Here is a 25737-nt window from a genome sequence, read left to right on the forward strand (position 1 = left end):
TATATATATATATATATATATATATATATATATATATATATATATATATATATATATATATATATATATATATATATATATATATATATATATATATATATATATATATATATATATATATATATATATATATATATATATATATATATATATATATATATATATATATATATATATATATATATATATATATATATATATATATATATATATATATATATATATATATATATATATATAATTTTATAGATAAGCATTATCGATAAAATTAAGAAAGGTGTGTTGGGTTTGGGCATGTGAGGAAAAATTAATACAAATGTATGAGGCAAATGAGGTTGTTAATAGAACCAGAAGACCAAGGAAAACTTGGCATGATTTAGTAAAGTGGTCAGGATAAGAGTTGAAATAATTAGCGGGTATGTGTAAGGAGATTCATGAATGTGGAAGCGGTGAAGATTGTCTGATGTGGGGTTTTATTTTATCTGCCTACTCCTGCAAAGTAGCGGCATGATGGTTAGTTAGTTAGTTAGATAAACATATCTTCTATAGGGTGAATAATCCAATGTCACGGAATGAAAAATTATAATACTTAACCACTGCCATATTTTTAATTATCACAAATAGCAGAGCCCTGGTGCTTTTTTAAACGTCGTTATCATTTTAAACACCATTCCGCGGTGGAGATTAAAAAGCTCCGACGAAAGCCCAACTAATAAGTCTTCTTATATTAGTGAGGGTGGTCGAATGAAAAAATCGAGCCCCCACGCGTGACGCAGCGAGCGCATAGCCCCATCCCTACTCGCTATGTCGAGCTCCATAGACAGATGGTTTCGTTGTCGCCATGGTAACACAACCCATGGATTTAGGGGGTGGAAATATTCATTCTCATCGCTCAACCATACAGTGAAATGTCACTGTAATGGTGTCAAGGGGTCATTTATAGCTTTTTAAAATTGAAAATATTGATGTTCATTTAATCTAATAATTTCATCAATTGATTTTGAAGTCACTTATTTGTAATATTTATCCTTTTTTTCTTCTTTTAACCCTTATCCGCACCCAATGGTGCATAGGGCACTGCATCATACAGAAGCAGTGTTATCTTGATCGTTAAATACACGAAGAAAAGGTGATCAGCCAACCGCTTCATGTAACAATCAGGGTCATATTAAATAAATATTAGATTAAAAAAATACTTATATTTATTTTGATCCTCTTGAGAATCGAACCCGGGACCTACAGCATGGTAGTTTAACGTACTAACCACCAAACTATCACGGCGGACAGTGGTTTACCAATTGAAATTGTAATCAAAAATATAATCGAGTACGTTCAAAAATACATAACGTATAAATTAAGGTGTTTTCTAGTCATAGACGTATCTGGTAATTAAAAACATACTCAACTCAAACAAGATGCTGTCGAGAACTCTTATATGAAAGCAGGTGTTTATTTAACATACATAAATACAACTTACTATTTTTTTAGTAGAGTAGTTGTCATGTCAATCATGTCCAATCATAGATAGAATAGTGAATGTTACTTGTGTATAAAGTGATCACTTAAACCAACCTATGACAGTTTGTAAGTCTTTTAAAATACCCATACTTCCACATTCTTCTTTATTTATGATGAGATATTAATATAAAAGATTTTCCATAAAATTATTATAATTTATATGAAACCAACATGAAAATAAACATATATGATCTCTACTAGTTAGAAACTTATGTGCCTTTTATTTGATTTCATCAAAACTACACAGGAACATCATAAAAGAGTACTTTTGTTAATTTAATAAAATAAAAAATATCTGTTTTCAAAATGGTTCTGTTTCTAATAAACTGAAAAGCTATCGGAAGTTACATTTACTTTTTTATTTAAGAGTAAATAAAGTATAGAAGATATAAAATAAGTAATAAAAGCGAAAGGATCTCGCGATAAGTTCGTTGATATCAAAACACCTAGAATTAAACGATTTACAGCGAAATAAAATTCGGTGATGGCTGCTGGAACGATAAATAAATTATATCACCCGGAAAATAAAAGTCGATATGACGGAAATCGCGGATACTAAACAAAATCTCTCATATTAAAAATGTACTCAAATGAGAATAAAATATTATTTTTCACTGATACGAGTAATAAAAATAATCCTGTGAATTCTGAAAAAAAATTACTTGAGATGAAGCATCAATCGTTTTTATATGAAAGACGATGGAAGTTTGAGCATCCCAGGGCTTACGACCTGGCTATTGACTGGCTTAAGCGATGACTTTATACACTCGTGTAACGTTAACCATTCTGGTCTTTACTGTACATACATATTGCATTAATATGTACAAATATGCACTTTTCTAAGATTCCTTTCGTATGTTGGTTGTGAAACAGTAGATTTGGGATTTAAATTTAATATTTCAAAAAATATATATTACAGTAAAATTTTCGGGAAGAATAGATTGGAAGATGCAGGAATATATAAGAGGCGAAGAATGTTTGCCAAGGCAGAATATTGTGGCGTTCTATTCTCTCTGCCTACCCCTATAGCGAAGAGGTGTGATGGTAAGTTAATTAGTTAGTTAGTTAGTTTATATGTAAGTTAAAGGCACTGTTACAAACAAAAATACATATGTACATGAGGGTTTGAGGAGAAAATATTCCACCGATATCCAAAAATGGATTACGTGGAACGTTTTTTTAATTTTTTTTATTTGTTTTTTATTTAAATTAAGAAATAACCCACAAAGCCTCTATTAGAGTCTTGTCTGCAGGTAGGATAGTAAAGATGGGAAAGGTAAATGTGAAGAATACATCACAAACATCCAGACCAATTGAAAATAAATATTTCTTGAATTTATTTTGCAATTGGCGGGAATCGAACTCGCGACGCCAGTTTCGTGGTCGAGCTTCGACCCAACTTAGCCACGGCGCCTGTCAAAATGTATTTTCATATTTAAAATGCATTTTCCCCAATAAGGTACAAAGTACTTAGTGAATTGAAACAAATTTATGCATGTTGGGAGATATCTCAATATATAATGTATCACATACAGTCTTATGCGATTGTTACTTTTAAAAATTGGAATATGACAGTTGATTTAAAAAGAGCAAGCGATTTATAAAGAGTTTTAAAATTTGTAACGAAATTATGTAAAAAAAACAAATGTGAAACGCAAGGTGACAAAAAACGTGGATTATTTCAGATCAAAAAGTAATAATAAATGTCATTAAAGTGGATAATATAGTAAATTGAATGTGACTGTCATCTTGAGCGTGTTGTGGAAGCCAAACGAGCCAAAATGTAATCCATAATTTAAATTCAAAAGAGAAAATATGATGGAACAACGGTTGCTATGAAGACTTGAAAAAAATTCAAAAGATTTATATTGAATGACTTACTTTCAATGTTATCATTTTGCTGTCAAAGTACCAAGCAGTGCCAACAAGTGAAAGGCAAGTTTTTACAGACTACTTTTTGAAAGCTTTTCAGTTGTGATCAGGGCTGGCACTGAACCTTTTTGATAGAGGAAGTATTATATAGGTACTGAAAGAGACTTCTCTAAAGGTGGGTAGGTAGGTATATTAAGATTTTAAACGGGGAGTGACTAGCATATTGATGGGAATAAATGCCTTCACGATCTCGCTAGAACCGTTTCGGAATTCCGAATTGGAAAAAGAAAAAGCCGTCTTACAGGGAATACGTTTTTTTATCTCTTTTGCGATTTTTACGATTGTACAATATCATGATTATGTTCTGATGTGAATTTTTTTTTATGAGGATTCAAAAACCTTAATAAAATTATTGTCTTCTCATAAAATCAGAAATGTAAGTTTTTTAAGCAACTCACTAAGTCATTTTTTGTTTTGTCTTTTTGAAGTATTTTCTTATACCAACATTTTTACATTCAAACTAACTATACCATAAGTAAAAATATTAGTCTAAATGTAAAAAGAAACCACTTGCATGACACCATTTTTCGAGTTTATTAATGTAAACACGACTAGTTTCTTGAAGAACATGTTCTTTTCAACAGGTGAAAATACAAAAAAAAACATTTTTTAATGTCGTTATTCCTTTTCTCTGTTATAGCCAATCTGATCCTATAAATTATTCACATTCTCTGCTTACATGTTTCGACAAACACGCGACAATCTCAAATATCCACGAATCCATCGATTATTCAAAATGTTAGGTTTCAATTGCAGTGATAACATTGCAAAGAATAATTATGAATATGAACTTAAATTTATATTTAAATCCGTAGATGAAAGCATCTGTAGTTTCCAAAACTAGTCATGACTATATAATACTCAAGTGTAAAAAAATATGTGTTTTATTTATAATTTTATCATGTATTACCACAAAGTGAATGCCGAAAGAATAAATAACAAACATTTTTTTATTTCATCTATTGTTTTGGCATTTACTTTGTGGTAAGACATGTTAAAATGATTAAGGAAAAACTTGTTTTTAATAATTGTTTTAATATATACAAATCACTCATTCCACTCTCATAAATTAAAATTATTACACCTTGTACCGCATAAAGGCCAAATTATGAATTACTTAGAAAATTCAGAAATCCAAAAAAAACTAAATTCTAATAATAATTTATTAAATAATATATTGTTTCAAAATTATTCACCTTTGCTCCATTTTTCCTTTGTTTTCAAACTTCGTCCCTTGACTAACCCCCTCCCCCTAACTTACCCCTCTTCTTATTTATATTAAACAGTTTTTTATTTATTTTATATTTTAGTTATTATTCAGACCTGACGATGGAAGTTTAGCTTCCGAAACGAGTAGTCATTAATAAATTCAAGTGATATAACAACAAGTGTTTCCTTAATCATTTTATTTTTTTCATATTTAAATCACCGCGTTATTGCACAAAGCTAATGCCAAATCAATATATATAAAACATGTATCTATATTTTTAATATAAGATTGCGGATTTCTACGCAGTAAGAGAAAATTCAATATATTTTTTTTAAAGCGTTAAGAATTCTGAGGGGAGTAAAAAAACAACTTACCATGTCCTGGTTCAATGAATCTCAGTACAAAGTCACGTACCAAAAGAAAGGGTGTAGAATGCATCTTAATGAGAAGTGGGAAATGCCACGTAACCTACATTGTAGGAAAAATATAAGGTGAACGTGGAAATGGTGTCGCTTCCAGGAAATCGTACCGCTTTACAGCCAGGCGTAAAGGAGGATCAAACGGAAAGATGTTCCAGCACATTTATATGGTAATTATTTTCAATTAAAAACATAGAAGTTGAAATAATTATACCTGGAAAACATCTGTTTCCATTTTTAAGGGAATTTAAACATGAAAAATCATCAGATTATAATGTAGCGTTCTTTAGATTGGTACTATAATGATAAAAATTAAATATGAGCTAACCAGTGTAATGTTAGTTTTCTAACCCATATCCGTACCCAACGGTGCATAATTCATCGCATTGACGCAGTGTCATCTTGATTGTTACTTACATGAAGGCAAGGTGATTACTCCTGTCCTTCAAGGACCAGTCCAGGGTAATATAATAGTGTAAATTACCTAATATTTATTTTCACCCCACCCCTGAGAATTGAACCCGATAGCTAAACGCGCTTACCAGTGCACTACGGAGGCGACGGAGGAGAACATTAATGTAATAATAAATAAATAAACACATATATATATATATATATATATATATATATATATATATATATATATATATATATATATATATATATATATATATATATATATATATATTGTATATACATATATATATATATATATATATATATATATATATATATATATATATATATATATATATATATATATATATATATATATATATATATATATATATATATATATATATATTAATATATTTATACACAGAGACACAGAGTTAACAACGCTTATTTTACAACAACGAAAAAACATATTTTGAAATCGTTATACAATGTACAAGGATATTATTCAAATGAAAAGTTGAATTCATATTAATTTAAAACATCCACTTTATAAGTTTAATGTACAATATAATACAAATTAATTATCATACGATATGTCTGTATCTTAAAATGACTGTATACGTTACATAAGGACGATTTTAATCATTGTATCCATATATATAATACAATAAGGGCTAACATCATCCCTTAAAATTGAACTCCTACCCAATAAACATACCTCTATCAAAAATAAGGAGCTTTTCCTTATGGGCGCCTATAATTTATTATACTTCGTATAATCCTTCGCGGGGTTTCCGGATTCCAGATAAGGTTTTAATTCCATCCCTCCAAGACTGGGGATGTCCGAATCCGGTGAAGTCATCCAGCGGTCCTGACAATTTAATCCGAAAGGGTCAGAGGGCAGGGAAATAGAGCCACTTTTCGTAAATACGGTGTGCATAAGTATCAGATTAATTCCACAAAAGGTTTACACGCGATTACTACGTTGTGCATTTAGGGGTGCGTCCTGATTTCCGGGTGCATTTTAACAATGCAATGATCCTTCATCCTTTATCCTTTACCCCCCATACAAACAATAATTATTGAAACATTGTTCATAACCATATCAACACAGGGATATATCCTGTAATAGGGATTTGTAATGGTTATCTTTTAATCCTATATTTTCTTCCCCTACCAACCCCCTTTTGTGAGGATAATTTGATTTTAAGAAAATATTATCTCTCAGTATTCGACAAATACGATATTTTTTTAATGACTTTTCTTCCCCATATTAAAACAGTGGTACAAATGACACTACACTATTATCATGGAGTACCAAACATTAATTGTAAAGGTACAAATAAGGAAGTCTAAATTTATATTAATGTCTAGTTAGTCCGCCTCCGTAGTTAAGGGATTGGAGCATTTGGCTACCGTACTGGAGGTCTCGGATTCTTCATTATTTTTCAATTAGATTTTTATTATGGTAATATTACCCTTGACTGGTATCTGAAGCGTAGGACTGATCACCTTTCCTTCGTGTATTTAATGATCAAAATTCCTTCTATACGATGAGATGCCTTATGCACAACTAAATTCAAACAAGGATTCTAAAAATAAGATAATGAGTAATGCAGTTGAGTGTAAAAAATACACATAAGTCTTTTACATATAAAGGTACCTGAGAATCAAACCTAACGGTAAAGTTCGAGAAAAAAGAAGAAAAAATTGTATAGAGTATATTCGACAAATATTCATGTACCTTATTTCTAATTATGTAAGTAATTTCTACAATATATTTACTCTGCAAAGACACAATGCCTTCAAAAGTGCCTTAATAGTAATTGGCCAGTAAAAAAATGTACATTCTTTCAAAAATAAAGTTTAACTCACCGATTTATAGAATTTCAAACTTCGTATAATCAAACGTATCAAATACTTGAAATTGGTCAAGACAAGAGTCGGAATAATCAGTTGATATGTATGAGTAGATGATAAATTTCGGTATTGAGCTCTATGCATCATTGCCTGGGATAAAATCTTTAAAAAATTCTATCCGTTTCTATGAATGAACAATTTTATATCCATGAGGCGAATTTAAAGTAATCGATATTTTCTATGTTGTTTTCTTGTGACTCATGACCCCCTTTCGAAGGTCCCCGACGCTATTAGTATGATTGGACTAGGTTTACGCGGAACGTGCTCAGAGGTAGATCCTGGGAATTAGTTCACAGGATTGCAATTCCTGAACGTGTGAATCGGCTCCAAACTGTTCACACAGATCCATTTAGCGAGATAATGGGAGATCCTGTGTGGATATTTTTAATTGGAAATATGAATCGAGAAGGGTTCGCACCCCTAAATTCTTTTAATTTTTTCCTTGTAATGAAAACTTTCCGTGTTGAAATATAATTTATCATGATTATCCATCACATTCAAAATTGAAAAATGATGATGTCGACGCCCTGCTATAGAATTAATAGCACTGAAATTGTGTATTTGTTTTTCATGTAAGATGATTCGCGTTTCGTGGATAATGTGAAATTGTAAACTTATTAATATGGCATAGTTGTTTTCATTGTAAAAAAGGTTATTTAAAAAGGGCATTTGGCAAGTCGACATGATTTAATTTTTTCAAATTAAATAGTCTCTCACTCAAAATAATTAATTTTACTCGTATATTACCCGACAATTATAAATTACATAAGTTCGTTTGAAAACAAAGAGTGAATAAATTATTTTTCTTAAAAAAAAATTAAAAAACGTACAGAATTTGACAGAATATTTATTTATTCATGAAAACAATCGGTGTAAATTTAAATGCAAACGGGATTTTTCTTTATATACTCATATACATTTTTAAGCCTTCAGTCATTGAGACTAAGTCGGAGAAGAAGTATTTTTTAATTTTAAAATTATTTGTCATTCAAATCGATTAATTAAAGCTTATGCTAACAATGTAACACATTTCAATAAAGATTGAAGTTCAAAGCGTTTACGTTTTGCAAATCAACTTCCGGCACGAAGTGAAAGCTCCGCAAAGCTCATCTTTCAGGCAGTAAACATGTACAGCTGTCAGATGTTAATAAAGTTACGTACATGTTCCGAGATTAATTGTCACGCTATTTTACGTTTCAGGCACGCAATGCCTTGGCAAACTATAACGCGAGACGTACAACCATGGAACAATACGAACGGCATAGGTCCCCGGAGAATCGTTAGGATTCGCAACCCTAAGTGGATATGAGGGTGGGTATTTATAGAAGCAACACATTAACAGAAACTTTGAAGACTAACAAGACATCCGACTGCATAGAAAACATGCATCTACCTGTATTTAAAAATGAATAACAAAAGTTTACGTGTCTTGTTTACAATTTTACAAGTTTTACATAAGTTTATACATAATTTCATTATGTTTTTTAGAACTAATGTGTTACATAGTAAAATCAATTTCCACATCATAAAACTTCTAAGAACTAACAAGACATTCTACGGCACAGAAAATGTGCAACTATCTTAAACTAATTTTTAACAACAGTTTTTAACATAATAAAATATTGTTATTTTATTTATTTTTTTAAAAGAGAAATATTTGTGTTTTTATTTATTAACACAAATATTTCGATGTCACACTATTTCGGTGAGCCTAAGCGGCTCATTATTAGAAATAGGTATCAAATTGTGTTAGAGTGGGTTCGAACCGAGAATCTCTGACTTAAGAGTCCGCGACACTAACCACGGGACTACAACCCGACATATTTTAGTTTTTGTAATTATTCTATAAGGGCAGAAAAGCGGCAGTCAAAATGGTAGATAACAAAGAAATATATAACTTGTAAAAAATGCATGTTTATTAATTTTCAATTGATGAGGATTTTTATGTTTTCTTCGCCGGATATATACAAATGTATATTATTTACATAAAAAATCATATTCCTTTTACTCAAAGTAAACAATTAAATACTCTGTAAAAGTGTAGGTCCATGAAACGTGTTACGGGCAAACGAATTAAAAAATGTTACACTCGAACTAACACCTAGAATTTTACATCTTTTTTAGCACTCCTAATCTTAAGTATATATTTCATTGCGTCTTTTTGTGGGAAAACGTGTTAAAATTTTATAAAACCGCTAAAGACAGATAACGTAAAATGCGAGGAAAATTATAAGCCTGGAGTAACGTATGGTATAAACCTTTTCAGTGCAGAAAAAACACCTGCTAATACTAATGAGGTAAAAAGGAAGGGTTGTAGGGTGTCGAGGTAACTAAGGGTGGTGATGTACTTCCGTAAAGGATTAGCAGAACCTTTGGGAATGAAATTCAAAATGCCGGGAAATTCTAAAAGTATGGTAAGAAACGACCTACGTACTTAATTAAATAAATCAAATAAAATAAACCTTGAATGCAATTGCATTCAAGGCTTTTTTTTTCATTTCGACGGTATTTGAAAAATGTCTTAATAAAATATTCTTGTTTAAACTCTTTATACGAAACGTTTTTTTAATTATTAATAAAGCTTTATAATATTCTGTATATGTTGTAACATTTCTGTGGTAATCAAAACAATAATATCAGGTATCGCAGAATTCAGAGACATCTCAAAACATGGAAGACATGATAAATTTTACTAGAAGGTGAAGTAATTTAAATGCGTAGTCAGATTAATATAGGTAAAACAAATATAAACAATTTTTTTTTATGTTTTTCGCAGATACTTTGTGACACATTTCATAAACTTTATATCATAAAACAACTTTGTTTTTAACCACTTTTGATTGGTACTTTTTCCTCCAACCGGTTTCGATAAAAACCATTTTCATCATCGTCATTTAGAATTAGTGGATGTTTAACCCTGAAAGTTGTTTTGTATTTTTCATCTTCTTCTTCTTCTTCTTCTTATTGTAGGCCTTGCGGCCTGTTTTTAAGAGGGATTAGCCTCCTGCGATGTCGATTCCCAGCTATCGACCCATCTCTTTGGTGGTCTGCCCGGAGATGTCGTCTACCATGGGGTTGGCCGTACAGTCCGTGTGGGGGAGTCTGGATGGTTCCATTCTCCTCACATGCGCATACCATTGTATCCTTCGTTACCTTCCCCACCTAACGACATCTTCGATCTCGCATATGTCCCTGATCCTGGCAATTCTTATTCTATCACGAAGACTCTTGCCTGATATGCTTCTTAGAATCTTCATTTCTGACACTCTACTTTTTAAATATAAGAAATAATAAATCGTTAGCCTTGTAAATGATATCAATAATAATAAAAATCTTACCACATTTTGTGTTTGTCCAAATACTTGTTCACAAAATCTGGATTATCTCCAATTACAGGAGTTATTTTCATATTATTTTTTAACATCTCATCAAGGATGAAGAAGAATATGGAAATCTCGGCATTTACGGGGCTGACGAACGTCATAGGCTAGTTTAAGTGATCACTTTACACACGTGTAACATTCACCAATTCTACCCATTATTGACAACCACACTACTCAAATTCTAAATAGTCAGCCCCGTAAACGCCCAGACTTCCATATTCTTCTTCATCTTTGATGAGATGTTAAAAAATAAAATAAAAATCTTGTTAAAAACGAAAAGCATTACCAGCACAAGAAATTGTATTTAATAATTCATTTAAGCACAAAAAGAATGCCGAAAATCTGGTTAATGGTATGATTTATACAAAATTTATTAGAATCGCAGACGTCAAGTTGGTATAAGAAAAATATATAACTCACTAACATCTGCCGTACTAAAATAAACGTAGTATGCTAAAAGTTTATCTAAATTAATTTTATACAACGCTGATTTAAAACTACAGAGAGCAGGTGATGGATCCAATACTCTACACATAGATCATTTCGTATCAGGTTGGTTTAGATCAGTGATTCTCAACCTGTGCAATCGAAGTCACTTTAACGATCAAGAGATATAAATGCTAAGTAGGGCGACTTTTTATGTTTGCTTGCAATTTTTACACTTAAGGTTAAAATATATCTTTATTTTTTTTATTTTTTTACTATTAGGATAAGGTTAAAATATATCTTTATTTTTTTTATTTCACCAGCTTATTACTGACCGCCTCCGTAGTATAGTAGTTATCGCGTTTGATTTTCCGCTAAAGGTTTTGGTTTCGCTCCCAGGGGTATATAATTAAATTTATTTAACTAGGTATTTTTTTATTCTTATATATATTTATTTCAAATTACCTTGGATTATTACCGAAAGCATAATACTGATGATCACCATCCTTTCATATAATTAACGATTAACTTCAAAATTGCTACCTTCTTTCATAAAGTTAACGATTAAGTTGTAATTGCATCAGTTTAATGCAGTGCCCTATGCACAATTGGATGCGGATGAGGGCAAGAAAAAGAGAAGAAGAATTTAAAAATAGCAATGGAAAATATTTTGAGAAAAAAGCAATATATTTTTTAAAGCAATATTTGAAAAATATCCATAAATAGGTCGCAAACAAATTATGGAAGAAAATAAACATGTTGGAATCGACGCTCTTTTTTGGCCGTCGACTTCATCGAGGGCAATATTAAGACAAAGGTACAGCATCATCGAAGGGTCAATGGGACAAAAAAAGGTTGGGGACCTCTGGATTAGACGAAGCCAGGTGTTCTGTGGTTCGGATAAAGGTAAATCAATACGGGTACAGGGTGATTAGGCAATCTTCCAGAGATTTACTAACATTGTATGCTGAAAAGCCTCATTATATTAACGCGTGTAACATAACCTCTACACGACATCAACGTCTGTTTTACTCACTCTCATATAGAGTGGAATAATTTTTTTTCTGATCTTTATCCGCACCCGATGGTGCACAGGTCACTGCATCGTACTGACGCAATGTTTTATCGCACAGATATTTTAGTGATATAAATATGACATCTCAACATAGATAACGAATTTACGATTTAAAGAGAGAGAGAGAGAGAGAACTTCCAAGAATTTGAGTAGTGTGGTTGTCAATAATGGGTAGAATTGGTGAATGTTACACGTGTGTAAATTGATCACTTAAACCAGCCCGTGACAATCGTAAGCCCCGTAAATGCCCAGACTTCTATATTCTTCTTCATCCTTGTTATGATGTCAACAAAAAAATCGACATTATTATTTATATGATAGATGAAATAAGAAATATCGCTCACTCCTTTCAACAACGTCATATATCAAAAATCGCCAATTTTCAGTTGTGCATGTTTTCGGAATGCCCATAAAATGTACCATATCCCAGCAAAAGCGGCATATTTTTTACTTTATATTTACCCGCTACAGGGCAGAAAGTATTGTTATTGCATTTTGAAGAAAAGGTATTGTTAAATTATTTTTTTATATATACTAAATATTTTTCAAATGGATCTGTTGCACAGTAAAAAGTTCAAGTGGCTTGATATTTATTTTTAATACTTTTTTTTTATATGTTTAAACTTTAAAAACGATCTCCTGAAAAAATCTAGCTTTTTGAAATATGACGTTGTTGAAAGGAGTGAGCGATATGTAATTATATGTTATTCGTACTTGGTACCAGTTACCAGTAAGTTAAGGTTACTTTTTTCCAAGCCTATACTTGGTCGTATCATTCACCGTCAATACGTGACTATTTGGTATTGCTTTTGTAAAAAAGTGTTTTTGTTAATTCTATTTTGTTTTGTCTCCAAAATCGTGTCCGCGTGGAAGTGCGAGTATGTATGGCGGAAGGACGCGGACGTTTAGATTAGATGCCCGCTGCTTCCTGTCCATTTGTCCAGTAGGATGCACGATGCATGTATGATTATTCCCTGTTTGGTCTATCGCCTATTAAAATAATAATACTGAGTACATGAGAGCATCAACACGCGCGGCCATTAAGGCAGCGACGAGGAGGTCTACAGATACTTTCTATCAAATAGGATAAATAAATGTATATTTCGTAGTCATACAGAAAGAAAGTGACCAATTGCATTTTTTGCAAAAACGTGATCATTGACTATTTCATATCTTACTAGCTTAATATTGCCATGAAAAAAATCCCAAAGGATTTTTAACTTGGAAGTATAGTACATTGATTTGTCGAAAATGACTAACTGCATTGGTGTTTATTTTCTTGCCAAGCAAAAGTGACTTCCTGAACATGAAAATGACCCTCCTGAACATTTTACGTTTTGGTAGTTGGTCACTTTCTCCTGTACGACTACGTTTTGTTTTTTTTAAATAATTATAAAAATCCATGATACAGTCGTACTAATATAATACATTTGTTTGAAAATGCCATAACAAGGCGAAAAAAATGTCACAATTTTTGTTTGTTTTTTAACAATAAAATACAAGTAGACTCAAAAAATCAGTGTTTGATTTCAACATTTAATATATGAATTAAGTTGAAGTTCTATAAATTAAATGCAAAATCTTTACAAAAAAAATATTAATTCAAGGTTATTACAAAATTTGTAATGGAAAAAATTTTTCATTATTTGAATTTATGTTTTACTTGGTAAATACCACTGTTTTTTTTTTTACTTTTGTGTCATCCTTCAACGTCCCAAGGGCGCTACTCTAAAACTTTTATACTATTCACATGCGGTGTTTGAAAATGACGCATCGAAACACGTAGCACAATAGGTTTTAAGAAAAAGTGATATTTACCAAGTAAAACATAAGTTAAAAATTAAAGAAACATTATAGCTTTTTAAGAATCATATAAAAACGATTTTATTTTCTTGTACAATTTCGTATGTATTATATTAATTTGTTGTGGATTTTCAGTACACACCATATATGTGCATGATGAGCTACATAAATGTTATAAATACAGATACTTAAGTGTATAATGTTACAATGGATAAATTTAAACGTTGCGTTTCACTCGTTGCTCTCTCTCGCTACTCGCTGATAGTGATGATTTTTTATTAGTGTATGCTTTATTGTTGTTTCATAATTTTATTATTACTGTTAACGGCATTAGCCGTAAATAAAATAAAATATAATAATAGTTCACAAAAAAAATATATAAAAACCATCTTTAATTTAATTAAGCTTTAATTTAATTTAATTTAATTATTTAATTGGTCAGCACGCTCGGCTACCGTTCTGGAGGTCCCGGGTTCGATTCCCAAGGGGAGTAAAATAAATATAAGTGATTTTTTCACTGTAATATTTATTCAATATTACCATGGACTGGTACCTGAAGCGGAGGGCTGATCACCTTTCCTTCATGTGTAAACGATCAAGATAACACTGCGTTAATATGACACAGTGCCCTATGCACCATTGGGGTGCGGATAAGGGTTTATTATTTATTATTATTAATTTAATTAAAGTCGACAAAATTATTTCATTAACGGATCAATGAATAACTTAGTGATAAAATCTTTCATTTTTTAATTTACTTGGTAAATACCACTATTTCTTAAAATCTATTATGACACGTGTTTTGATGCTTTTGGCACCATTTATACTGTATGCGAACAAACATTGTATGCGAGGGTTTTCAATTTTTTTTTTAATTAAACACGTTTGATTTCTGTTTCAAATTACTTTTTCAATGAAAAAAAATAAAAGTTTTTTTTTTTAATACTTCTATGTTATACACATATCGCTGAATCGCGTTTTTTTATCTGATCCAATAGGGAAAAAAATGTGTATTTGGTGAATCCACTTTGATCTTACGGTAAAATAAAGTTTTTTCTGATGTGTGTTGAAATTTTTGAGGAAAACCCTTCTCGAATATGAAACAATATTCTAAAAAGCGGTGGTTTCACCAGTAACATCAAACATCGCTTATGGTAATGTGACATCAAAGAGCTTCCGATACGCTATCATACTTAAACGAGTAATTCACTGAACAGACACGACGATATTACATATAAATACCCAAGAGTTTCATAGCTACAAAGCTTACATTAATTATACTCATGGGTACTATGGCTATTTCAAACAAAATTTAAGTTATAATAGTTGTCCGATATAATTTTGAACTACGTAGGAACTCGCCTCAAGAGCGAGATCAGAAGTTATAGATGTACCATATGTGTAACTAATTAACTAACTAACCATCACGCCGCTTCCCCGCAGGAGTAGGCAGAGAGAAAAGAACGCTATACCGCCCTGTCTTTGGAAACATTATTTGTCTCTTTCATATTCATGATTTTCCTAATACATACCCGCTGATAACGTCGACTCCTGATTAAACAAATTTAAACTCGAATTATATTAAACACCATAAGTATACCAAAGTTATTTTTATTAGTTATGAAGTAAAAAATATTTATAATGACAAAAAAAAATTTAAAAAGTTGGATGTATCGTATTTTAAAAAAACGTGACTGCTTCAAATATTTAACATACCTGATCATGCCAAGTTTTCCTCGGCCTCCCTCTGCTCTTTTTTCCAATAGCATTTGCCTCATAAATTTGTTTCACCGTACTTTCCTCACTCATTCGTTCCACGTGTCCCAAGTAAAAATCATTATTTGTGAAGTACCTCCAACGTTTACAAAAAATACACAATTACATATATTTCAAACTGTATCTCAATCAAATACTAGTTTTAAATAAATAAATACGTACTGTATACTGCGATAAATTATTCCATGTTTTGACAATATAATTTAAAAACTCCTCGACGCCTCATTTTCGGAATGATGTCGATAAAATTGTTGAACCTTTCCCATACAAATGAGAAAATAACTCCTTATATGAATTTAAACATACTCAAAATAATTGAATGACATTGTACCCCGCCGAATATATTTTTTTACAAAACAAAATATCAATGACCCAATTTTTTGTTTTACAATGTTGTGCATCAAAACTTGACTTGCTTGACCACATCACAGTTTAATTCTGCCGCCGCACTTAACGGAATCGTACAAAATTTAGCTCGTTATTTTTAAATTTAAGCAATGCACTTGTTTTCCAGTATGAAATTGCAAAAAAGCGTCGCATTCGATCGATTTTTTTAAAGCGTAATTAGATTTGGAAATTAATTAATTAACAAGCGAGTCCAAGTTAAGTAAAGGTAGCTTAGGTTAAAAAGTCGTACCAAAAAATATAAAGAAACATAGAAAATAGGCGAAGATTCAATGAACTCTTTCAATGGTATCCTCTCTTAGCGTCTCTTTTAGACTGAGTACCTTCTTAGAATTAGTTATGTGAAGGTACGATAAGTTAAATAAAGTCAAGCGAGTCCAAATTGAGTAAAGATAGCTAAGGTTAAAAAGTCGTACCAAAAAAAAAAAACAAAGTTGTTTTTAAATAAACTGTTTTAGAGGTATGATCTCTTAAAGTCTCTTTAAGAGTTTAGACGGTGCTCGTTAATTGATTAATTGAAATACGGAATTAAGAATTATGCTCAATAAAAGCTTTCTCAAACTAACTATAGATGTTGCCTTGATATCAAACACGGGACATGATAAATGTCTTTTTCTTGGTGTAGGCCTTGTGGCCTGTTTTTAAGAGGGATTAGCCTCCTGCAATGTCGATTCCCAGCTATCGTTCCATCTCTTTGGTGGTCTGCCTTGGAGTCGTCTACCGTGGGGTTGGCGCTAGAGTGCGATGTGGGCGATATATGTACGAGTACTAAAAATGAATGAGTTCTAAGAAATTGAGTAGTATGGTTGCCAATCATGGGTAGAATAGCGAATGTTACCGCTTAACCAGCCTATGACAGGTCATAAGCTCTGTAAATACCCAGATTTCCATATTCTTTTTCATCTTTGTTCAAATATCAAAATGTAAAAATTACCTACAAGTGGAGAGACTCAGATTTGTGAATAAGAATTTGGACACACTTAAAACGTTGTCAAGAACGTTAAAGGTGAAATTGAAAAATATACATAAAAATGTATATAAGTATGTAAAGGAATCATAAAACTCTACTCTTTAATAACGAAAAAAAGCTCTTGTGTTGCCTCCGTGTAAACAGCTTGAAAGTTTATTATAAAAATCGCACATCATCTTGTTTTCGCAAGTCGAAACTCGTTCCATTAAAGTTTGAAGATAGCTCTACTTTAAGGCTCGTTAGGAAGTAAGGTAACCATGTTCCGTTAATTGGAAATCCTAGACTTCTTTGATAATAATTAAGATTTAACTTAGTTTGGGCACTTTTGTACAGAAACTCTCAAACTTTCCTTTGTAAATACAACATTGTTACCACGTATGTATATACTTACACATATATGTATTTATGGGTCACGCACTTATGGGGAAATAATTGGTCTTTTTAAAATGAAAACTTGAAAAAAAAATCATTCATTCAAACCCTTATCCGCACCCCATGGTGCATAGGGCACTGCATCATATAAACGCAGTGTTATCTCGATCGTTAACACGTGAAGGAAAGGTGATCAGCCCTCCGCTTCCGGTACCAGTCCAAGGTAATATTGAATAAATATAAGAGTGAAAAAATCACTTTTATTTATTTGACCCCCCCTGGGAATCGAACCCGGGACCTCCAGTACGGTAGCCGAGCGTGCTGACCATTACGCTACGGAGGCGGACAAAATACATTGAATATTAACAGTTACTTTTTAGGTCAAAATCCTTATTAATACCCAGAATTTCATATAATTTTTCATAAATTTTGAGATGTTAAAATATAATAGTAAAATAATTTTAATAAATATGATAGTAAATCACTTATACCAGCCTATGACGGTCGTAAGGTCGTAACGCTCAGACTTCCATATTCTTATTCATCTATGTTGAGATGACAAAAAAATATATATTTTTATGATGTTGTTTGAATCCCACAATCGGTAAGTGGTGCTTAAGTCTTGGGTAACGATTTTACAAAATATCAGTAAAAAATTATAAACATTTATTAATGCTTATAACTGTAATAAAAATTAAATCATCAATATTCGAAAGGCGGAATACGAAATAAAGTTCCAACATTCAATTAAGTATTGTATTTATATGATACTTTTTAATACTTTCTACAACTGCATAATTCCGCTGCACGTACTCATAAATGTCTTCGGAAACGTATCCAATGCACTTTCTTGCAAAACCGGATGTAATCATTTCTCCAGTCGTGACTTTTAGAACTTATAATTTCGAGAACCTTTCTGTAATAAATTATGCATAAAGCGTCCTTAATATCTAAGTCATTTATTGAAATTTTATTATTATTATATTTTATTTATTTATTTCATCATGTACATAATTTTTATTTAATAATTACAACAATGAGCCATCACTTGTCGAGTTATCCCGTGCCGAGGACATATATTACAAAATTTATTTTTAATTTTTTTTCCTGTGTATATAATGAATATGTATACGTATGTATATGTATATAAATATATATGTGTGTATGTTTGCGTATGTATATGTATGTTTGTATATTTATAAGCATATTTTTAAACTTCTTATTTAGAAAAAAAAAACATTAACCACCCTTATTAATTCCTCTCCTTTCCTTCTCCTTCCTGCTAAATCTATTATTTTACAAAATACCTTTTTTTGTTTTTTGTTTAATCTCTGAATGTTTTTTAATGGTTTTATAACATAAATGTGGAATTGTTTAATTGGCTTTTTTTAACGTAACTATTTTTTGTTAATGTAATGTAATGTTTATTATTGTTAATGTAACTATTGTTTTATATATAAATAAAATATTATGATGAAAAAAAAATGTTTATGCAATTACATATACGACATGGCTAAATGATGTATTGTCAAGACGAAATTTATAACTTGTACAAAAAAATATATTTGAAACACAAACATTATAATTTTTCATTTTATAACTTTTAAAACGAAATTTGTTATTAAATCACTTTATACACCTTATCATACCTTAATTAGTTTTGTCATTGGCAGTTTGTCTTGAGGAAGAACGTATTTGCCAGGAAACCGGCTACGCTAATACATAGTTTTTTTTGTGTGTTTGCTAAGAAAGTAAGTAACGCTCTACCTAAAACTAACTAACCATCACGCCGCTTCCCCGCAGGGTTAGGCAGAGAGAATAGAGCGCCACACCACTCTGTCCTTGCAAACATTCTTCGCCTCTTCCACGTTCATGCGTCTCCTCATACATACCCGCCGATTGTTACGACTCCTAACCTGACCACTTTCAAGTATTTGGCATACCTGATCGTGCCTTATTTTTCTCGGTCTTCCTTTGCTTCTTTTCCCACTAACATTCGCCTCATAATTTTTTTTTACCGTTCTTTCCTCACTCATTCGTTCTACATGTCCAAACCATCTCAACACACCTTTCTTAATTTTATAGATAATGCTTATCTCAGCTTTGCATTCCTTCCTTATTTCACTATTCGCACATCTATCATACATCGTTTTGTCGCACATTCTTCTGAGAGATCGCATTTAGACTGCATTCAGTCTACTTTCATCCTTCTTTCGCCAACTACATGTTTCACTTCCATACATTAGAGTTGGAACCAGGACTCCGTTGTGCACTGCCAGTTTAGCTTCCGCTGATAGGTTTTTATTTGCTATAACTGATTTCAGTGCACCATTCACTTAGTTCCCATCATTCACTCTCCTTTCTATGTCTTTATCGCTCTAATCTTCTTATCTTTATATTGTATTAAATGCAAGAGTTGACTGTCTCAATTTACAATGTATAATTTATAGGGTTTGAATTAATTTAAATAGCGGGATTGTAATTAATTCATGCCATATATAAAAATCATAATTATTTTCAATATTGACTCTTGTTATTTCATGGTGAAACTTTATTTTGAGAGAATAAGAGATTTAAACATACATTTATGTATGTTTATTTAAACTTATATATTGCAACGATGTCTACTTTACTAGTCTACGTTCTTAGTGAAACAAAATATAGTATAAGTTTTTATTTTTTATTTAAGTTTTACTAAGTAAATACCACGATTTCTTAAAATCTATTTTTACACATGTTTCGATGCATTCTGCATAATTTTTTAAACACTGTCCCAAGGACACAACTCTAAAATTACGAATTAGCTTCTTATGCGGTATTTGAAAATGATGCGGGATGCATCGAAACACGTGTCACAATAGATTTTGAGAAAAAGTGGTATGTACTAAGCAAAACCTTAATTAAAAATGAATCGATTTTATCACACAGTGATTGCTGAATTAATAATGGAAATAATATACGTTCTTAAAAATAGGTAGGCGGGAATTAATACAAAGAAATTTTAAGATTAAACTGAAAAATGATAGGGTGAATTCAATTGGAACTCAGACAAAAAGCAGAAAAAAATATCCATCTATTCCTCAGCATTTCTCAATAAAGACATTTTTTATATAATGGTATAATTATTACAATATTACAAATAATAGCGATAAAATAATAAACATTATGAAATATAATTATTCCTCCAGACAGTTCCGCGAGGAAGAAAAAAAATCACGACTATAAAACGGCGTTTTATGGTCGGGAATCGAGAGAAAAAAATCCTTGCAATATAGGCCTTCAAAGGAACGTGAACATAACAATCTGAGCCGTGCATGCGAGCACTGCAAAAAAAAGGTCAGACCGACAGGTGTGCAGTGCGGCAAGTACCTACCTGCCTCTCGAAGACCCAAACACACAGGCACGACCATAATATAAGGCGGTGGGTAGAAAAAAGAGCATCCTTTTCGCGTCGATATTCAAAATCATTTTTTCCAATGAGTCGGATGATATTTATTTTTTTCCGCTAGATTGAACAAGGAAGTTGTGACAACGCATCCTTCGTCAACGTACATAGATTTAATTTCATAAATTGATTCGGCAGTAAGTTGTGGTAAAATCTATCCATTTTCAATTTAAGTTTTACTTAGGAAATACTACTATTTCTTAAAATCTACTGTGACCCATGTTTCGATGCGGTGTTTGAAAATGATGTGGAATGCATCAAAACACGTGTCACAGTAGATTTTAAGAAATAGTGGTATTTACTGAGTAAAACTAAAACTAAAAATACATAGATTAAGTTTTATATATTTTTAATAGGTGTGTTGAGATGGTTTGGATACGTGGAACGAATGAGTGAGGAAAGAAATTAATGAATAATTTCTCTATATCAGGCTCGCATCAAGTTAGTATGGTTCTAATGTTAAATTATTGATTTCATTAATTGGTTCGGTAGTCACTTTATGAACACAGTATCTATCCATTTTTAATTTTTAATGTTTTACTTGATAAATACCATTATTAACGGTAGATACGGTGATTGAAAATGATGCGGAATGCATCGAAACACGTGACACAATAGATTTTATGATAGTGGTATTAACCAAGTAAAACTTTTTAATAGATTTATATTATCCACTGACACTTCGTGATGGAATTGCATTTTTAATTTATTATTAGATTAAAACCAGTCTGATGATGTCGGTAACGACGAAACCCGGTCGCTGGTCAAATAAAAAAGTGGAAAAGCTAAAAATATTGGTTTTAATCTAATAATAAATTAAGTAAAACTTTAATTAAAAATGGATAAATTAATGGTTTCGTCGCTGCTATGACTGCTACGACTTGACGCCACATATCAGGAAATGAGACTTTTTATTTGGTATCGTGGCAGAAAATTAGGTATAATGGCAATGCATGACCATTTTGACACCATGAAATTTTTTTTATTTTTTTTTTATTCATTTAATAAATTTACATTTTTATTTATAACATAATAACATTTGAATCATTTATACATATGTAGAACTTTTATATTTCGATTCGCTGTGCCTCTCCATAAAAGAGTCTGTGCTCTTGTGCTTGGAAAGGGACTTACACTCGTGGTTTAATGATATATAATAAAAGATATAAAAGTTTTTTTAATATATATTTTTTTAAAGATTTAAATGTATAGAGCTTTAATTTTTTTCTTAAGGATTTTTATATCATCTATTTTTTTTTTCTTTAGGGAGTTTATTGAAATGTTTGATTGCCAAATATTTGAAGTTTTGCTGAAATTGCTTGGTGTTGCATTTTGGAATAGAAAAATCGTTTGAGAATCTCGATGATAAATTCTTTGTTAAATTTAAATAGTAATATGTGTTTTAATTTCAAAGCGATACGTTTTATTTTCTATTAAGCTCCAAAATATAAATATTTCATAATATGTAATCATTGAAACCAAAACGAATTTTGCAAGTCTCTCCGAACTATGACTTTTCCACTGTTATAAGTTTAGTACATATCTATCCCTGAAGAAAACAAATTGCTGGTCGAAACTGATTTTAAAAAAGTACTTTAAATAAAAGTGGTAAAAACATTTATTTCATAAAGGTTATGTGCCACAAGGTATCACTATAAAAAAAAAACATTCAAAAAATATTTAATAAATTTGGTCATGATAAGTCCTTCTTGGTCGTTTTGATTCAAGTATCTCGTTCACATTTTAAAATAATCTTTCCATTATTCAGTAATAATAATCATTTTGTTGTAATTACCATATATATGTACATATCAACTTGAGATTCCTTCCTAATGTCTTCATTATTACTGCTGTAGACTTAAGTGATTATATTTCTAACCCTTATAACATAGTCTACTCTCATTATTCTTCGAACAGTTTTACATTACCCTTAAAAAGTACGGAACTGCAATGCCTTTGACCTCCAACCTTTTAATACAAAAAAGCAATATACTAACGCACATTGTATTATATTTGCGAAGCAGGTACGTAAAAAAGTGCACGCAGTCTCGGTAAGGGATATCGTATTGCGGTGCAAGCCCGCGGTGTTTTGTTCGTATAGTTACTCAGTACTCACCGATTATACCGCACGTGCAACCAATCCTTTGAAATCTGAAAATAAAATAAAAGATTTTGTTAATACTTTTGCCTCGGGGTGCTTTTAAGAGCGGATTTCTTTAACTTCATTTGAATTTTTAGTTAACAAACATTTTAATACGTCATTGATGTACTCGCAGTAAGAAAGGTTCGCTGTTGGGTGAACGATAGACTGTGAAATTTCGATAGTTCGATTCCCGCTAATTGGAAATTAATACTACGACATGTCATAAGCACTGTAAATGCCTATACGTCCATATATCGATTTCAATAACTTTAGAGGTTTATTCAGTATTTGCAAACAAATATTAAAATACATTCAACGTGCTGATATTACAACTGCTAAAATATTGTTTACACACAAGCATTACAATGCATTGTAAACATATTAGAATCACGTGCCTTCTCTTTCATTTCTTTTCCATTTAACCAGACTAAGCCACAGCGATCCGTGGGTAGGTACAGCTAGTAATCAATCTTTTAGTAACCTTGTGATTTCCATTTTCAAATTTATTATGAGTGTTAAAAGGAAGAAACGCTTGATAATTAAGTTATTATAAGATGTTCAAGGTGATTAAAATAAAATAAATCACTGTCGTGGACACTCAAATTTACGTCAAATTTACAACAGTCTGTTGATGCAAAATACAAAAATATTGCAAATCGAGACGTATGCATAATAAACTAACAACTTTGATATATATATATATATATATATATATATATATATATATATATATATATATATATATATATATATATATATATATATATATATATATATATATATATATATATATATATATATATATATATATATATGTATATATATATATATATATATGTATATATATATATATATATGTATATATATATATATATATATATATATATATATATATATATATATGTATATATATATATATATATATATATATATATATATATATATATATATATATATATATATATATCTATATATATATATAAATATATATATATATATATATATATATATATATATATATATATATATATATATATATATATATATATATATATATATATATATATATATATATATATATATATATATATATATATATATATATATATATATATATATATATATATATATATATATACACATATATATATATATATATATATATATATATATATATATATATATATATATATATATATATATATATATATATATATATATATATATATATATATATATAAAAGTTTTTTCCACATTTATTTTATTTGACCAGTCACTGGGTTTCGTCGTTACCAACATCATCAAACTGGTGTCGGTAACGAAGAAACCCGGTCACTGGTCAAATAAAATATATGAGGAAATAAAATTATGTAGTTAATATTTGAGGAACCTTGTAATTTTCCATTTTCAAACTTCATAATAAGTTTTTAATTTAAATTTTACTTGATCAATACCACTTTTTCTTAAATTCTATTGACACGTGTTTCGATGCATTCCGCATCATTTTCTAACACCGTTTGATGCGGAATGCATCGAAACACGTGACATAATAGATTTTAAGAAATATTGGTATTTACTAAGTAAAACTTAAATTAAAAATGGATAGATTTTACTACAAAGTGACTGCCGAATCAATTAATGAAATTCTTAATTAGGGTTAAGGAAGAAATTGTTCGTTTCGAAACCAATCCGGAGTATAATTAAGTTATAATAAAAATAAAACAAAATTGATTCTTGCCACGATTTGCAACATTGTTGTATTTTCCATCAACAGACTGTTGTCACGTACATTTGAGCGCCCGTGAGTTTAATGTGTTAGTCAGCAGGAATGTTGGTAATTATCAATATTTCTCAACAACGTGTAAGCGTACGCGGTAGCCGGCTGCTGTCAGGTTTAACATTAAAAAACCAGCTTAAGGCCCGAAAGGAAGATTAATGCCAGACACCTTTTCACAAACACAAACTTAATATTTACATTGTAAATACAAACTCGTAAACAAAATATACATGGGCTCTTATTACCCATTAAAATATGAATATTATTACTATTATACAATTTGTTAAACTTCTTCTAACCCTCATCCGCACCCAATGGTGCATAGGGCACTGCATCGTATTGACGTGTTGTTATGTCGATCATTAACACGCGAAGGAAAGGTGATCAGCCCTCCGCTTCAGGTACCAGTCCAGGGTTATATTGAATATTATTTTTTGACATCTCATCAAAGATGAAGAAGAATATGGAAGTCTGGGCATTTACGGGGCTGACGACCGTCATAGGCTGGTTTAAGTGATCACTTTACACACGTGTAACATTCACTAATTCTACCCATTATTGACAACCACACTACTCAAATTCTTGGAAGTTCTACTTATGCGAACCAATTTTGAAACATTGTTCTTGAATCACTAGAACTTCACTACAGACATCTATTGGTGAGATGAAAAGAAGCTTTTTATTAAGCAGAAACTCTTTTATTAGTATGTGAGGTCCGAATCCTGGATTATAATCACACACATGAGAAACGCCAGAAAATATCA

General features: G+C 30.7%; 1 protein-coding gene across 3 annotated transcripts in view; it reads right to left on the minus strand.

The window, feature by feature from the left end:
• tinc (transmembrane protein tincar) overlaps positions 1-25737 on the minus strand; it is a 293902-nt gene that overhangs the window by 209059 nt on the left and 59106 nt on the right. For 2 of the 3 annotated variants that reach the window (XM_088269295.1, XM_088269293.1), the window contains exon 2: positions 23170-23204. The exons of the other annotated variant lie outside the window; for it this stretch is intronic. The gene's annotated coding sequence lies outside the window, so the exon portion shown is untranslated. The remainder of the gene's footprint in view (positions 1-23169; positions 23205-25737) is intronic. 3 annotated transcript variants of the gene reach the window in all.

Source organism: Brachycentrus maculatus, unplaced genomic scaffold (genome assembly GCF_059751285.1).
Source record: "Brachycentrus maculatus isolate JH-2025_06_01 unplaced genomic scaffold, ASM5975128v1 h1tg000344l, whole genome shotgun sequence".
Lineage (NCBI taxonomy): Eukaryota > Metazoa > Arthropoda > Insecta > Trichoptera > Brachycentridae > Brachycentrus > Brachycentrus maculatus.